Source organism: Elephas maximus, chromosome 12 (assembly GCF_024166365.1).
Source record: "Elephas maximus indicus isolate mEleMax1 chromosome 12, mEleMax1 primary haplotype, whole genome shotgun sequence".
NCBI classification, from domain to species: domain Eukaryota; kingdom Metazoa; phylum Chordata; class Mammalia; order Proboscidea; family Elephantidae; genus Elephas; species Elephas maximus.
In genome coordinates, this window is record NC_064830.1 from 86,057,797 (window position 1) to 86,070,212 (window position 12,416).

The window sequence follows — 12,416 nt, forward strand, 5'->3', positions numbered from 1 at the left end:
TGCCATGTAAACAGATGGTATTTTACATTGAGGGCACTGGTGAGACACTGCAGAATTTTAAGCCACAGAGTGACTTGTTCCGATGTGAAACTTAAGCAAAATTGCTCTAGCTGTGAGGTTGGAGGATGGGTTAGATCGGGGGCAAGAAAGGATGAAGGGAGAGCAGTTAGAAAATGTGTAGGTAGGAGCCTGGTCTCAATCAGAGATGAAGAAGCAGGAATGGAGAAAAATGTATGAATTCAAGAATGAAGAGGGAGATTCTAAAGGACCCAGGGAAGGAGAGGGCAGCATCCAGGCTGACTCCTGGCTTAGTCAACTGGGTAGAAGGTGGTCCCCGCCAGTGATTCAGGGAACACAGAAGGACGAGCAGGTGTGTGGGGGAAGATGATGAATTCTGTTTGGGATGTGTCGGGACATGGAAGGGAGGTGCCTGCAGGCAGTCAGCTTCAGAGGTCTGGAGCTCAGCAGTCGGTCTGGACTGGAGAGGTGTTGTGGAGCTGCAAGAGGAAGGGAGGCTGGGAAAGGATATACTCATGCCTACCACAGGGCATCCACTTTTCATCAGTGTCTTTTCATTTGCTTCTCACATGACATTTTATACTCACAACCCCGTTTTACAGATGAGAAAGAAGAGGCACAAAAAAGCAAGGATCACACACCAAAAACACGAAAACATATCCCCCCAAATCCAAACCAGTTGTTGTCAAGTTGATTCGGACTCAGGGCGGCCCCATGTGTTTCAGAGTAGGACTGTACTCTATAGGGTTTTCAAGGCTGTGAGCTTTCAGAAGCAGATTGCCAGCTCTTTCTTCTGAAGTACCTCTGGGTGAGTTAGACCTGCCAACCTCTCAGTCAGTAGTTGAGTGCTACCCAGGAACTCCGCACACAACTAGAAAGTATTCCAGCTGAGATTTGGACCCAAACCCTTCGTGCGTGGGTGCGCACACGTGTGTTTTCTTCAATAGGTAGTCCTATCATCACTCTTCCCTGTGCCAGCCAGTGTTTGAAAATATCATAGTGTCTTTGCCACCTTGGCGTATCACGTTGGCTCAATTTTTTGGGACATCTACCTTCGACTGTGCCTGGGATAAGGATGACACACTGATACCAGGACTCCAATTAGTGTTAGCTTGATGGGTACGACAATAAGGAGAGAATAATATAACCAGCAATGGTGAACGCTAGATTGAGAAGGTTCTTTTTTGCACTCTGCCATGTGGGTGGCTACTGTGGCCATGAACACAGATCTTGGTGAAATAACTTTTCTATTGAAGAACAAGAGATCAGAAAATAATTCTGCTCAGTGCTGTGTGTGCATGAACTGGCTACCATATTATTTGAGGTAAGGGTAACCTTGTGAAAGGCCACCTTCTGATCCCATCAGAGAGCTCTTTTACCCAGAAAAAAGCTTAGACATAAAAGAAGCAAAATAGCTTAAGGGGAAGAGATGGAGGCAAGGGAAGAAATAAATAGCTGAGACTGGTAGCATAGCCATGCTTTTGCGTACTCTTGGCTATGGGAGCATGACAGAGAGTGGAGTTGGCGTGAAACATTTTGTGAAATAGCAGAGAGCAAGACCACAGCCACTGGGTTTCCAGAAGCCCTAACCTTATTAAAAGTTATGTTTTGATCCATAGAAGAAGATCCCCTCCCTCCCCCCCCGCCTTTTTTTCTTTTTTTGTGAAAAGGAAATGAATCCTGGTGTGAAATTCCATTCCACTGGATTTATTCTGAAAGATGCTTCTGTTCAATAGGCCAAGGCATTATGAAAATCCAGAAATGCTGCGAGAAGCCTATTCTAAGGGGTTCAGATTGTCCAGGCCCAATCATGTGTAGCTGGTTGTGGCTTGTTGTTGGGGCAGAGCCAGGACTGAAAACGCTGATTCCCCAGAGGCTCCTGACACAAGAGCCATCTCAGACTCTGCTAAGTGCTGGGCTTGGAACACCTGAGCTGAAATTCTAGTCCAGATCCAAAGACAAGAGGCGATGTCCTTGCTTTGACGACAGAAATTCAGTGAGTGTTGGTTCCACCCTTTGGCCTGTTCAGGAGGACTGGAACACATCCTGAGTCAAGGCTGTGACCCCCTTCATGTCCCTTTTAGGCCCTGGATAGGGACTTGTTGACTTCTCTGCATCTCAGTGAATTTACTCCCGAATAGTCCCTTTGGACTAAAAAAAAAAAAAAAATTTTTTTTTTTTTTAGTCCAAAGGGAATGCGTCTTTGGTGGTTCAGTGGTAGAATTCTCACCTTCCATGTGGGAGACCTGGATACTAGTCTCAGGTCTCCTCACTGTCAGTGGTACCTCGCATGTTGGAATAATGTTGAACAGATTTCAACAGAGCTTCCAGACACAGAGAAACTAGGTAGAAATGCCTGTCAATCTACTTTTGAAAATCAGCCAATGAAAACCCTATGGATCACAATAGCTGAATCTGCAACGGATCATGGAGGTGGTGCAGGACTGGGCAGAATTTCATTTTGTTGTGCATGGGGTCATCACGAGTTGGGGGCCCACTTGACTGGTGGCTAACAACAGTCCAGAGGGAACAATCTGATTGTCTTAACTAATTACCATTTCCCCCTAGTGGTCAGAGCCATCTATAACAGGCCTCATGGTAAGTTGTTGGCCAGCCTATAGATGTATCTTCTTTGAGTCAGGTGCTCCATTCTAGTCCAATCAGTGGTTGCTTCAGACAAAGCAAGTTACTTCGTAGGGGGTTGCCGGAGGGGAGAGTTGGAATTGACTGGATCATGATTGACTTATCTAATGCACACTGTCAGTATCTCTTGTCATGGAAGAGAGAGGGCTTGGCTCAAAGGTGAGTTACCTTACTGGGTAATGATCAGTCTGTTAATCCGCTGCTCTGGTTGGAGTGTGGTACCAGGAAGCCTACATGCATTGAGTAGAAAGTCAAGAGTTGCAGATGCAAAGACCTTCCCAGGGTCACCTGGTCTGTTTTGTCAGGGACATGAGAAAGGCCTGGACTTGGATTAAAATGACGAGATTCGAAAAGAAGCACCACCGCCTATTAGCTGAGTGGTTTTAGGCAACTCAGTTAACCAGTCAGAGACTCAGTCTCTTGTGCTGTGACTGGGTAACAACAATGCCCACTTCCCAGGGTTATGAGGATGGAATGAATTAAAGTGCCTACTCCCAGCTTCTGGCACCTGGGAGGCACAGGATGCTGCTAGTCTCCTTCGAGTGAAATCCAGGCAACCATCCAGTACACAACGCATTGTAGAAGTAGCACGTTCACCAGGGGCTAGTGAGTAGAATATAACTTGTCTAAAGATTTTGGTCATTGCAGACTGAATTTGCAGATTGTTACCCAACTTTCTGGCTCGGTATCCAGACAGACTGTAATCTCTACAGGAGCAGACTGCCACATCTTTCCCCCATGGAGCGGCTGGTGGGTTTGAACCATTGATCTTTTGGTTAGCAGCTGAATGCTTTAACCATTGTACCACCGAGGCTCCTTGGAAATCCTTTGGGGCAGTTCTACTCTGTCATGTAGGGTCTCTATGAATTGGAATTGACTCGATGGTATGCAACAATAACAACAACATCAGAGGGAAGACATAGCTGGTATTGGTTTATGGCAATTCTATCTTTGCTACCCAGTCACTCACTTCTCTGTCACTTTAACCTGTCTAATTATATATCTCTATTATTGTAGCTACCAGTCGTCTGTATACACACGTAACTTTTCTATTCTTGTAAAAAGATATATATCACATTCACCTATTTAACATTTTCCACATATATAATTTAGTGGCATCAATAACATTAATCATGTTGTGCAACCATGCAACCATTTGGCAACCATGTTGCCAGATTTCCCTTCACCATGAACAGAAACTCAATACTTCCCAAACAATGACTCCCCTCTTGCCCTTCCCTCCCACCGCTGGTAACCACTAATAAACTTTGATCTCTATAACAAAAACAAAACAAAAACCTGTCGCCCCTGAGTTGATTCTGACTTATGGCCACCCTGTGTGTTACAGAGTAGAAATGCTGCATAGGGTTTTCTTGGCTGTAATATTTATGGAAACAGAACCTCAGGCCTTTGCTTCACAACACCACTGGATGGCTTCAAACCACCAGTGTTTAGGTTAGTAGTCAACCTATAAATTTGCCTGTTCTAGATATTTTATATTAGTGAGATCATACAATATTTGTCCTTTTGTGATTGACTTACTTTTAATCAAGAAATATTTATTGAGCACCTACTATGTGCCAGGAGCTCTGGCGGCACAGTAGTAAAGAGCTCGGGTGCTAACCAAAAGGTCAGGAGTTTGAATCCACCAGCCGCTCTTTGGAAACCCTATGGGGGCAGTTCTACTCTGTCCTGCTGGGTCTCTATGAGTCAGAATTGACTCAACGGCAAAGGGTTGGTTGGTTCGTTTACTATATGCCAGGCGCTGTTCTAAGCACTGGGGGTAGAGTGATGAAGAAAACAAACACCCTGACATTTGGGGGTGGGAGTGACACACAGAAGATGAATAAAAACACACTCATTACAGATAGTGACAGTATAATGAGCTTCACATCATTGCCTCATTTTATCCTCCAAAAAAAAAAAAGGACATTGCCATCAAGTTGATTCTGACTCATAGCAACCTGTAGAGCTACGCCCTAGGGTTTCCAGGGAGTGGCTGGTGGATTCAAACTGCCGACCTTTTGCTTAGCAGTTGAGCTCTTAACCACTGTGCCACCAGGGCTCTGTTTTTAAAAAAAATCATCCGGATCCGTATACTAAAGATAAGGCAATTAAGACTCAGAGAGGTGCATCAGTTTTACCAGGCACACACAGCAGTCTGGGGGAGAGCCTCCAGAATCCATATCCTGTCTTCTTTTGACTTCCCTGTAAGGTAACTTCTTGAGGGAAGAAAGAAATACAAAGTGACAGAAAAAAGGAAGGTTTTCAAAATAAGAGTTTGTAAGTCAACCTGAAGAAGTTCCATGAATTGGAAGGGGGAGAAAAATGGCTCACTTAGTTACTTCTATTTCCATTTCTGGTTTTAAATACCCAAAGTAGGCTTCCTCTGAGTGGTTCGAGGTACTTTAGCTTCTTGTATTACTAGACGAGTGTTTATCCTTATGGATCAGGAAATGCCTTAGTCATCTCCATGGTCTTATTAAAAAACGTCTCCCATCCCTCTGGAGCTTTGCACTGGTCCAGCGTTCCTGAGAACTCCTCAGCTGGGACCGGAGCTGCACCATGGATGCCCAGAGGGGCCAGGCAGGTTGTCGTCAATGAGTGAAGAGACCTTGGTGGGTACTGTGGTGAAGCAGAGAGCGGAAGTGCCTCCGCAGTGGGGCGGCAGAACTCAACTCTGTCCACTTCCCTGTAGGGTTGAGAAGGCTTAATACTGTCAGAGCTTTTCGCTTCTAAAAGAGAAACATAAATCAAATTTGTATATAAAATACCTTGATTTAAAAATTTTAGCTCAGAGTCTAGAAACAAAACAAAACGAAACATAACCCAATGTGGGCCAAACAAAACAGCTGCAGGCCATTTTGGACCATTAGCTGAGAACGTCTCATCTCTGGATTGACGCAGTTACTGGTTATGGGACAATAATAGCTGCCATCTTCTAAGCACCTACTATGTGCTAAGTACTTGGCAATGCCAGGCAAATAGCAGATGCCCAATAAATAATTCTCAATGGAAACTTAGAGAGGTTAAGACACCTGCCCAGGATTGCACAGCTGGTAAGTGATGAAGCTCCCACTCAGATTCACGTTGACTGCTGCTTTTCAGTTTCTTACGGTACCCCAGCAAATAGCCTATACTGAATGTTCCTGCCTGACACTATGCTTAGGGGTTGGTACACGGAGAAATAGGACCAAGTCTGTGTCTCTGAGAAGCTAACAGTGGAGATTAAAAATGCAAAACTTAAGGCCCAGCCTTACTGCTTGACCTGATACAAGAAGCAGAGAAGCCATCCAGGTTGCAGAGCTCTGGGTCTGCAGCCATCACTCTCAGACCCAGCCAGCCCTGTTTCACTCCACTCCTGCTCTGCAGAATGTTTAGTCTGCACACCGAGCCACATTGTGGCTTCTCAGCTCCTGGCCTGCTTACATCTGAAGCAGCAGCCAAGGGAGATGAAGGGACTTGCCCAATATCACATATCTAGGATGCAGCCGGGTGCAGAACTAGGTCTTCTGGTTTTGAGCCAGTGCCCGTTCCAATCCCCAAAACGTGTGCCCTTTCTGTCTGCCCTTTCCTCTCACGTATGTCAAGTTAATATAGCTGAAATCATGTATATAAACCTGACTCATAGCAACCCTGTAGGACAAAGTAGAACTGTCCCATTGGGGTTTCCAAGGAGTGGCTGGTGGATTTGAACTCTGGAACTTTTTGGTTAGTAGCCGAGCTCTTAACCATTGTGCCACCAGGGTCCCATCATACACACACACACACACACACACACACACACACACACACACACATATGTATGTATAAAAACCAAACCCATTGCCATTAAATCGATTCCAACTCCTAGGGACCCTATAGGACAGAGTAGAACTGCCCCATAGGGTTTCTAAGGAGTGACTTGTGGATTCAAACTGCCGACTTGACTTTTTGGTTAGCAGCCTGAGCTCTTAACCACTGTGCCACCAGGGCTCCAGGATATGTTCTACCTATGTATAGTTGCTGGCTGCTGTTGAGCCTGCCTGTGACTCAGGGCCAGCCCATGCATGACAGAATGAAATGCTTCTGGTCCTGCTCCATCCCCACCATGATGGGTTTTAGATCGAACCTTTACGATCCGTAGGGTTTTCACTGGCTGATTTTCAGAAGTAGCTTACCAGACCTTTCTTCCTAGTCCATCTTTGTCTGGAAGCTCCACCGAGACCTGTTCAGCGTCACAGCAACACACAAGCCCCCACTGACAGACGAGTGGGGGGTGTGCAGGAGGTAGGTGCATTGGCTGGGAGTCGAACCCGGGTCTCTTGCTTGGAAGGTAAGAGTTCTACCACTGAACTACCACTGCCTCACATATAAATACACTATTAAAGTGAGAAGAAGATGCCTACCCTAGCTCATATACAGCTTTCCAGTGTCGTTTTTCTTTTTAACTTGTTGTAGCCCTTGAAAAGGGAAAGTGGAGGGCAGCAGGTTAGATCTCTCTCTCTTTCTCCCTCCCTCCTCCCTTCCCTTCCTCATTCCTCTCTTGTCTCTTGAACAGATTAGCTCCTGGGTCATAGGAATTCAGGGACGGGAATCCCACCAGCTGTGAGCAGGCCAGGAGCTGAGAAGCCACAATATGGTTTTTTTCAGGGTGCAGGTTAAACACTTTGTAGAACAGACGGGGAGTGAAACAGGGCCTGCCAGTCCTGCGAGTGGTGGCTTCAGATCCACAGCTCTGCGACCTGGATGGCTTCTCTGCTTCTTGTATCATAAAAGGGATCTTGGTCCTGCTATTCTCAGTAGAGTGAAGAGGTGGGTTTATTTCAGAGATCTGATTCAGTTTTATTTGACTCAGAACATTTTAAAACAATTTTGAATGGGTGGCTAATATTTAAAAATTGGGAGATTTCATGGAAAAATCTGGATTTCTGGCTTCTTTAAAAAAAAATAAAAAGGTTGATACTGGGTCCACATTCTCGCTCTGCCACAGTCGGCTGGTTTCAGTGGCGTCTCTAGTTTTGCCACAGTCCCCTCTGTTCCTTGTTGTTGACACCTGGCCCACGTCATTCACTGTTGTCATCTCCCTGGCTCCTGTAGGCATTTGAGTTTGTGACCCCAGTTTCAAATCTGCATTGGGTCAAACCATGAAAAGGTCATTCCCCTACAGTCAGTGTGGACTGGCAACCGGAATCAGAGTCTAGTCCTCCCTACACAGGCAGTAACTCCCAGGAGCAAAGTCTGTCCAGCCGGGATCTGTTCCCTTTTTACCTCTACTCATGATGGGTACCTCTGCACCTGTACCTGTGGTGGAAGGTGTGTGTGCGTATGTGTTTTGCATGCATATGTGTGTGCTTGTCCTGGAGGTTTGATCTTTTCCGTGTTTCTATCCATCTTTCAGCCTGTTGTTGTTAGTCACCATTGAGTTGTCTCTGACTCATGGCGACCTCATGTATAACGGAACAAAACATTGGTATGTTTGAGTCTGTTGTTGTGACTTGTGTCAGAATTATCTGAGTGCCTTCCAGCCTGGAGATTCATCTTCCAGCACTATATCAGACAGTATTCTGTCGTGATGGATAAGGTTTTCATTGGCTAATTTTCAGACGTAGATTGCCAGGTCTTTCCAGAATCGCGGCAACACAAGAGCCGCCACAGTATGACAAACTGATAGACAACTGGTGGTCTTTCAGCTTACAGGCAGTTAGCTCTGCAGTCGTTGGCCCTGCCTCCCAGGTTTGGTGAAGCAGTCTCTTGCTAATTGGCGCAGGAAGGACCAGGTGCCTTCCCATTCATGGTGAGAGGCTGGCAGTCTTGGCATTTGACCCATTGTTTGTTTTACATTTGCAATGATCTGAAATCTGTGCTGGTCTTCTAAGAGATATGTGTGTTCAGCAGGTGGTCCTACTCAGAGCTTTATTCCTCCATCCTTCCACCGCTGCCTTTCCTATGGAAAGGATTTGAGAAGAAAACCTGGACTTTTAGTTTGATTTTTAAAAAATTATATATTTAGCCGTGGGTGCTTTAAGTACAGACTGCATTGTATTCTTACAGCAAGCAGACAGTATTCTAACTGATAACGCTCCTTGGTAATGGAAGTGGCCTGTCTCCAGGTAATTCTGCAGCAGCCTCCTTTTGTGTAGATCCTGGGGACAACAGTGGTTTACAAGGTTGTTGCCAAAAAAGGGAGTGGGGAGACAACAGCAAATGCGAGTACAGAGGGAACTCTTTCTCCCCTCTCTGATCCTTCTCCGTTAGACTCTTGTCCTGCCCCGATCTTCCCTTTTGGTTTTGTGGCCATACTTTTGGTGGCCAGTCCAATGTTTTCTTAACCACACTTTTATGTGCAATATGTAAATTGAGAATCATTATTTGATTGCTGTTGTTGTTGTTGTTAGGTGCCATCCTATGTACGTAGCGACCCTATGTACAACAGAACAAAACACTGCCCGGTTCTGCTCCGTCCTCACAATCATTGCTGTGCTTCAGCCCATTGTCGGAGCTACTGTGTCAGTCCATCCCATTGAGAATCGTCCTTTTTTTCACTGACCCTCTACTTTACCAAGCACGATGTCCTTCTCCAGGGACTGGTCCCTCCTGATAACATGTCCATAGTATATGAGACAAAGCCTCACCATCCTCACTTCCAAGGAGCATTTTGGCTGTACTTCTTCCAAGACAGATTTGTTTGTTCTTCTGGCAGTTCATGGTATGTTCAGTATTCTTTGCCAACACCATAATTCAAAGGCATCAGTTCTTCTGTCTTCCTTATTCATTGTCCAGCTTCTGCATGCATGCGAAGCCATTGAAAATACATACCTTGGGTCAAGTGCACCTTAGTTCTCAAAGTGACATCTTTGCTTTTTAACACTTGAAAGAGATCTTTTGCAGTACATTTGCCCAATGCAGTACATCCTTTGATTTCTTGAATGCTGCTTCCATGGGTGTTGATTGCGGATCCAAGTAAAATGAAATAAATCCTTGACCACCTCAGTATTTTCTCCGTTTATCATAATGTTGCTTATTGGTCCATTTGTGAGGATTTTAGTTTTCTTTCTTTCTTTTTTTTATGTTAAGGTGTAATCCATACTGAAAGCTGTAGTCTTTCACCTACATCAGTACATGTTTCAAGACCTCTTCACTTTCAGCAAGCAAGGTTACATCTTCTGGATATCCAGGTTGTTAATGAGTCTTCCTTCAATGGTGATGCCGCATTCTTCTTTGTATAGTTCAGCTTCTCGGAAGTTCTAGAATTTCCAGTAAAGATGATGGAATAGGGTATTTAATATTGGACTGGAACTTAGAAGTTTCAGGATTTACACTTGCCTCCCATCCAGTGAATATTTGCCCCTGCTTTCACTCGGGATGTCTACAATCTAAGGTGTTTTTTTCCCAAAAGATGGTTAAAATCCCCTGCTCCACCATCAGGGCTTCTAAGAGAGTGAGAAAGAGAACCCATTATTACTGCACTCAAGTCATGATGGCCCTGAAAATAAGAAATATAATGTTGTTGTTGTTAGTTGCCCCTGGGTCAGCTCTGACTCATAGCAAATCCAGGTATAACAGAACGAGACATTGCCTGGTCCTGCACCATCTTCTTGGTTGTTGATTTGCTTGAGTCCATGTTGAAGCTGTTGTGTAGTAGCTTCCAACCTAGGGGGCCCATTTTCCAGCACTATATGAACAGTATTCTGTTGTGATCCATAAGGTATTCATTGACTAATTTTCGGAAGTAAATTGCCAGGCCTTTATTCCTAGTCTGTCTTAGTCTGGAAGCTTCACTGAAACCTGTCTGTGATGGGTGACTGTGCTGATATTTAAAATACTGGTGGTATAACTTCCAACATCACAGCAATGCACAAGACACCACGGTACAACAAACTGATAGACAGCTGGTGGTATAAATTATACTTACTATAGTAAGTATAAGGAGCCCTGGTGGTACAATGGTTAAGTCTTCGGCTGCTAACCAAAAGCTTTGAACCCACCCATCAGCTTTGTGGGAGAAAGTCCTGGCAATCTGCTCCCGTAAAGACGACAGGCTAGAAATCCTATCACACAGCTCTACTCTGTCACGTGGAGTCACTGTGAGTCGAAATCGACTCAACGGCACCTAACAACAACAAGAGCATAATAAATATAATAAAAACTCAAACCAAATCCATTGTCGTTGAGTTGATTCCAACTTTTAGCGACCCTACAGGACAGAGTAGAACTCCCCCATAGGGTTTTCAAGGAGCAGCTGGTGGATTCGAACTGCGAACCTTTTGATTAGTAACCACTGCACCACTAGGGCTCCAGTAAGTATAATAGCCAACATTTATTGAACACTCACTATATGCCAGGCACATGTAATCATATCATTTAATCCTTATAACCACCTTACAAAGTTGGTTCTATTATCATCTCCAGTTTACAGATCAAGGGACCAAGGCATGCAGAAGTTAAAGTTGACCTCTCAGGCCATAGAGTGAGGAAGGGGTGCACATTCTCTTAAGCTTACCACTCTTTGCAACATCTTTCCTGATACTTTTCTCTCAACCAATGAAAGCATCAAGGAGGGTGAGTGCTGCAATTTATGAGGAGCAGTTGGTTTGCATGACTTCTGATCAGCCCATGACAAAATAATACTAAACCATAAAGGTAAATATTTATTAATGTTTATAACATGTCAAAGGAGCCCTGGTGGAGCAGTGGTTAAGTGCTTGGCTGCTAAACAAAAGGTCAGTGGTTGAAACCTACCTGCCATACCTCAGGAAAAAGATGTGGTTGTCTGCTCCTGTAAGGATTATGGCATTTGGAAACCCTCTGGGGCAGTTCTTCTCTGTCCTGTAGGATCACTATGAGTTGGAATTGACTCGATGGCAATGGTTTTTGTTTGTTTGTTTGTTTATAACATGTCAGGAAATGTCTCAAATGCTTTACGTGCATTTTCACATTGAGTCCTAACAGTTACCCTGTGAAGTGTATATGGAAAAAACTTACCACGATCCTGCAGGCAGAATTTGAACCAGGATTTGGTACTGTCAGGATTTGAACCTGTGGAGCCTGCCCTCAGAAACTGCCATTTAAACAACCATGTTCTAACTCATCTTCTGTTCCTGTCTGATGCCCTGTCTGTTTCAGCCACATGATGGCTCCTTGCTGTTGCTTTAACAAGCTAAATGATTTCTTCCTCAGGACCTTTGCACAGCCTGTTCTCTCTGCTTGGCTCCCCTTTTCTCTTCTTCTCCTCTTGGCAAACCATACTTCCAGACCCAGTTCAGATGTCACTCCCAGGAGACCTTTCTCATCTTCTGTGGAAAGAACTGGTTACTTCTTCTGAGAACTTGTTTATTTCCCTCACTCTGTGTTGTCGTAATTTGTGTACCCTGTGTAAGCATAAATTCTTTGAAGTGGAGAAGATGAGGTATTTATCTCACTAGACCCTGCAGTTTATGTTCATCACTGCCTCCTCAGTACCTACTCCAATGCCTGGTACCTAGTAAGTGCCCAGGTGCTCAATAAATATTTGTGGAGAGAGTCAATCTCTCTCTTGCTAGTCCTAGCTCAGAGGACAGTAGCAGTAAAACTGAGCACATATGATAGGTACTTAGTACATTTTTGTTGATTTTTTTCCCTCATCATTCTGCCTCCTCCCCCGTCTCTTCATTATCCTCTGGCTTCAAACAGCATTTAGTGGAAGATGGAAAACTGGTTCTAGCCCAGGGGTTAGAATTTTTTTTGGTAAAGGGACAGATAGTAAGTATTCTTAACTCTGCAGGCCATCTGGTCTC

General features: G+C 44.6%; 1 protein-coding gene and 1 non-coding gene across 2 annotated transcripts in view; one reads left to right on the forward strand and one right to left on the reverse strand.

Annotated features, from left to right (window-relative positions):
* Window positions 1-12,416, forward strand: part of HS3ST4 (heparan sulfate-glucosamine 3-sulfotransferase 4) — a 458,743-nt gene that overhangs the window by 72,644 nt on the left and 373,683 nt on the right. The gene's annotated exons all lie outside the window — the stretch shown is intronic.
* Window positions 6,936-7,006, reverse strand: TRNAG-UCC (transfer RNA glycine (anticodon UCC)). Its single transcript has one exon. It is a non-coding gene; the product is annotated as a tRNA-Gly (tRNA).